The following is a 6,000-nucleotide window of genomic DNA, read 5'->3' as shown; positions in this document are numbered from 1 at the left end:
GGGAGATAACATATCCCAAAAAAGTGATTTCATTGACTTCAAATATACATTTTTCTGGTTTTGCGTATAATTTGTGTGTTCTTAATCTGGATAATACCCATCTCACGTGTTTTCTGTGTTCTTCAAGGTTGTTGGAGTAGATGAGAATATCATCTAAGTAAATGATGACACAAACGTCTAGGAGATCTCGGAAGATATCGTTAATGAAATGCTGAAAGGTTGCAGGGGCGTTACATAGCCCGAAGGGCATGACAAGATATTCGTAAAGACCATATCGGGTTCTGAACGCCGTTTTCCATTCATCATTGGCCTTGATTCTAACAAGGTTATATGCCCCACGAAGGTCAAGTTTAGTGTAGATGGTAGCTGTTCTTAATCTTTCAATCAACTCATTGATCAGGGGAAGAGGGTAACGATTCTTAATAGTTATTTTATTTAAAGACCTGTAATCGATGATGGGGCGTATAGTCTGGTCCTTGTTTCTCACAAAAAACATGCTGGAAGCGGCTGGTGAACAGGAAGGTCTAATAAACCCCTTCCGGAGGTTTTCATCTAGGTATTCCTTGAGGGTTTTTAGCTCTGATTCAGAGAGGGGATAAATATGTCCAAAAGGGATAGGAGCACCAGGAACAAGGTCAATCGGACAATCATAGGGTCGATGAGGAGGAAGTGTCTCTGCTTCCTTTTTACTGAACACATCAGCGAACTCCGAATAGCTGGAAGGTATAGTGGATTCCCTAGTAACATGCAAAATGGGGATGTGTTGTAGACATGTTCTCTGGCAATATGCAGAGTTAAACGTGAGAGAGAAAGGAGCCCAGGTAATAAGTGGGTTGTGAGTCCGTAACCAGTCTATCCCTAATATTATAGGATAAAGAGGAGAATTTATGACATCAAAAACAAGAAATTCAGAATGGACATAATTAGTAGTAGTCCTTAAAGGGACAGTTTCAAGGCGAATGGGCCCCGAGGAGATTAAGGAGCCATCAATAACTCTGACAGAGACGGAATTACGTTTTTGAACACAAGGAATTTTATTTTTTGTAACAAAGGATGAGTCCAGGAACACCCCATTAGCACCGGAATCAATAATGGCCTTAGTCGCAATTCTTTCTTTGTCCCACTGTAATATGAGAGAGACAGAGGAGAAATGAGAGGTTGGTTTAGAAGGAAGTACACTCATTATAGTCGTGGTAGAACCATGCTTACCGCCTCTTGGACGTTTCAATAGGGGACAGTCTGGGACCACATGTTCTTGCGAAGCACAGTACATGCAGAGGTTCAGTTGTCTTCTTCTGGTTCTCTCTTCTGGAGTAAGAGGACTTCTCACAACCCCTATTTCCATAGGTTCAGCGGGAGTTATAGGTTTCTCCGGTGCCTTTGAAGAGGTGAAGGGTTTTTTCCATAGAGAGCTAGTGAGTGATTTCTCAGCTTTTCTTTCCCTAAGTCTTCTGTCGATACTGATTGACAGTTGAATAAGTGTATTTAGTGTAGTAGGTAGTTCAGTTCTGGAGAGCTCATCTTTGACAGCTTCAGATAACCCAATACGGAACTGGTTACGTAGAGTTATGTCATTCCACTGAGTTTCAGGTGCCCATCGTTTGAATTCAGCAATGTAATCTTCAACAGGCCGGTTTCTTTGCTGCAGTGTTCTAATGGTTAAATCTGCAGTCGCTTGTTTGTTTGGGTCTTCGTAAAGGAGAGACATGGCTTCGAAGAATTCATCCAGAGAATCCAATATGGGATCATCATTCTCAAGAAAGGAATGAGCCCAGGCCATGGGTTCACCTCTCAAAAATGAAATAACAGAACAAACTTTAGATCTTTCCGTGGGATATGATCGGGGTTTTAATGCAATCAACAACTTGCAAGAATTGATGAACTCTCGGTATTGGGACCTGTCTCCAGAGAATTTTTCGGGGTTGGAGACAGCAGGGTCACTAGCCGAGTGTGTAACTGTGTGAGGAGTATGGGTTTGCAAGTCCCTTACATAAGTAAGGATTCTTTCATTGGTGATCTGTAGATCTTGCATGCCTTGAGTGAGAGTATCCACTCTTTGGTTTAATCTGGTGATTTCAGAAGTGAGATCTGCTGTATCCATTAATTAGGCTGGATCAATCTGTAACGCTCAATTGTTGATAAGATGGAAACAACTGCAGATTTCTGAGTTTGATAATGTTTATTACTTTAAATAAAAAAGATAATCAAATTGAACTGTCTCTTTAATTCCTGGCAGGTTATAACCAGCAGCGGTGTTTGAAGCTTTTATAGGATAAGGTAAATTTAACACAACCAGCGAGAAGTTCCAATTTAGGATGCAGATAATTAATAAGTAGGTGTTGGAAACAAGATTATGAGTTGATGTGGAGCAGATAGCGAACCACTTAGATTTAGGATGGTTATATATTAAGTTGAGCCAATCTGGGTTACTTAACTTATGAAGGAGTGATAATCCAAATTGGTGATAGAGATTCCACAGAGAATCGAGGTTGCAGCAGGCAAGAGAATATCCAAAACAGTCCGAGGTCGTAGGAGAGGAGAAGGAGGGTAAATGATTAAACAGTCCGGGTCCGATACACAGTAGAAGTAAATATTCAGTTTGAAGTTCGCGGGAGCTTTCGAGTTGATCCAGCACTGTGGTGTTGACGCGGACTCTCTATGAACCCTGGGAACGACCACGTCATAGGAGGGGGAGTGGCCGCGCTCCGAGAACCCGGAAGTCCACGGTTAGCGAATGCCGGAAGGTCTGACAACATGTTGCATTTACCAATAATTACATGCTGTTACACAGAACAAAATACTTGCCTCACTGTTGTTAAAATTATGGTTTAATATTTTTTGGTTTTATGAAGCACTCATCCTCCATCCCCAAACGTTCAACAGAGTAAGAAAAAAAAAATATGGAGAAAAGTAAATAATGGAGTTCTTATGTTGGACGTGGCTGGGTGCAGCAGATCTTATATTGTTGGTACGAAGCCACATGTTATTCTAGAAAGAGAATTAAACTAGCTCAGTCACCTCAGACTTACTTTTTTCCTATTTTTTTCTCTTACTTTTTTAGAATCTGTTTTTCTGTCTCTTCCTTTTTCAGAATCTGTTCTTCTGTCTCTTCCTTTTTCAGAATCTGTTCTTTATTTCTGATCTATTTCTCTTTAAGACAACTTCTTCAGAGATTATGATTTGAATTCCCCAAAAACTTAAATCTTACATTAGAAACCTATTTTTGGACCTTGATGCCGAATATTTGACAAGCTTAATTGGGTATACATGCAAAAAGTCTTACTTAAATTCAGTTTACCCACATCATTAATATTTGTCATTATGACCCTTCATGGTTCCCTTGAAGCTAGTGTATCTACAGCCAAATGTTCATCATCATGCTTTACAATCACCAACAGCATAAGACATGGGTGTCCCCTCTCCCCCTTTTTATTTGTTATGTCTCTAGAGCAACTTGCGTACAGGATCCAAACATCCACAGATATTACAGGTGTATTCCTGTGAACATTTGAATATAAAATGTTGTGGTTTACAGAGGAACCAGTAAGAGCAGGTTGAGGAGTGTGGGATTGGAGTCAGCTGAGGATGTTGGATGTGGACTCAGCTGACCGATTGTCACGATTCCGGGAACCAAACACGCTAACACACACACAGAAAAGGTGCAGTACCGGACCTTAGAGTGGCCGAGCTAAGCACACAAAGAATAGTCAGGAGACAAGCCGAGTAAGGGGAACCAGAAGACAGAATAACGAGAAACAAGCCGAGGTCAAAGGGTAGGAGAAAGTCACAAAGTCAGATAAACAAGCCAGAGAGTACGTAACCAGAAACACAAGTTCAGTAGCAGTACTAGCAAGACCACAACAGGGCAGAGAGGAACAGGAAAGGTAAGAATATAAATCATTAGGTTAATTCTGATTGGATAATTTCCAATCAGAATTACCAATCACACGTGGGAGATATCTAGACCTCCCACTGTGATTGAGGCACTGTGCCTTTAACGCCGGGTCAGGTGGCTGACCCCGGCGTTTAGTAAAATGGGCGGTCTCCCAGCGTGCAGCATCATGCATGCTGCCGCTGGGAGACGTAGAGGAAGACGGGGACGGCATCCGTAGCTGGGAGGATGCCGCCTGCCGAGCGCACGCCAGGGAGAGGACCGCGTACGGCTGGAGGGTGAGTGCCGCGAGTGGACTGCAGCCTCCCCTCGCAGCCGCCCGCGGGATCCTGACATTACCCCCCCCTCGAAGACTGCCCGAAGGGTGGGAAGCAGAAGGCTTCAAAGGAAACCAGGCATGAAAGGAGCGGACCAAAGAGGGAGCGTGCAATCAGACTTCGAAACCCAAGACCGCTCCTCAGGGCCGTAACCCTTCCAATCCACCAGATATTGCAGCCGACCCCTAGAAACACAAGAGTCGAGAAGGGCAGCCACTTCGTACATGTCGCTAGAGACAGTGCGAGGGGAAACGGGCCGTCCGAGGGGACGAGAGAACCGGTTACACAGCAAGGGCTTCAAAAGCGAGACGTGAAATGTGTTCGGAAAACGCATGGAAGCAGGCAAGTCCAGGGAGTAGGAAACGGGGTTAATCCTACGTAACACCTTGTAGGGACCAAGAAATCTGGGAGCAAACTTCATCGAGGGAACCTTGAGACGGAGGTTCCTGGACGACAACCATACCCTATCACCCGGAGCATAAGAAGGGGCCGCACCCCTACGGCGATCAGCAAACTTCTTCTGAGCAGCTGCTGAACGAGACAGTGCAATATGGACCTGGTCCCACATCTTCCGCAAAGAGGCGAGGTGTTGGTCCAAGGCGGACATTCCCTTGTCGGAGAACGCACCGGGAAGGACAGAATGCCGAAACCCAAAAGCAACCTCAAAAGGACTTAAGCCAGTAGACAAATGAGACACCGTATTCCTGGCAAATTCAGCCCACGGAAGGAGGCGAGACCAGTCGTCCTGGTGCGCATTAGTGAAGCAGCGCAAATACAATTCCACAGACTGATTTGCACGTTCGGCTGCACCATTAGATTGAGGGTGATAGGAGGAAGTGAACGACAAGGAGACCCCCATCTCAGCACAAAAGCCCCTCCAAAACCGAGAGACAAATTGAGGGCCCCTGTCAGATACGATGTCCTGAGGTACCCCATGCAAGCGGAACACTTCCTTGGCAAACACCTGAGCAAGCTGAATCGCAGAAGGCAGTTTCTTAAGCGGAATAAAGTGCGCCATTTTAGAGAACCTATCCGTCACAGTCAATATCACTGTCTGACCATCAGAAGGAGGAAGATCTACAATAAAATCCATGCATAAGTGGGTCCATGGTTTCTTGGGTACAGATAGAGGCATCAGTAGACCCTGGGGTCTCACATTAGGAGACTTACACTGCGCACAGACCCGACAAGCCTGTACGAAATCCACCATGTCTCCACTTAAGTGAAGGCCACCAGAACTGTTGAAGGAGGCCCTTATAAGTCTTGGTAACCCCCGGATGACCAGCAGTTTTGGCGGTGTGAAATAAAGTTAATAACTTTTTTCTGTCATTTACTTTAACGTATAGTTTACCAACAGGCGTCTCAGGGGGTGCTTGGGTTTGGTATGTCTTAATATTATCAAGGAAAGGAGACGAAACAACCAAACGGGTAGCAGCTATTATCTGAGACGCAGGTACAATAGGTTCAGGAGTCGGGTTAATAAATTCTAAAGGTTCATACTGTCAAGAGATAGCGTCAGCTTTGGCATTACGGCAAACAGGTCTATAGGTAATAACGTATTGGAAGCGTGAAAGAAATAGCGACCATCTAGCCTGCCGGGCGGACAACCTTCTAGCATCAGCTATATAGGAGAGGTTCTTTTTTTTTTTTTTAATTTAATTTTTATTGAAAAAGATTTTTTTTTTTAATACAATAAATACAAATAGACATGTATAGGTTCATCCATGGAACCATTTACAAACAAACAAAACAGCAGTTGTTGTGGAATACGTCTCATACATCTTTACTGAG

Source organism: Pelobates fuscus, chromosome 3, assembly GCF_036172605.1.
Source record: "Pelobates fuscus isolate aPelFus1 chromosome 3, aPelFus1.pri, whole genome shotgun sequence".
Classification (NCBI taxonomy): Eukaryota; Metazoa; Chordata; class Amphibia; order Anura; family Pelobatidae; genus Pelobates; species Pelobates fuscus.
Note: the sequence above shows the minus strand (reverse complement) of the source record.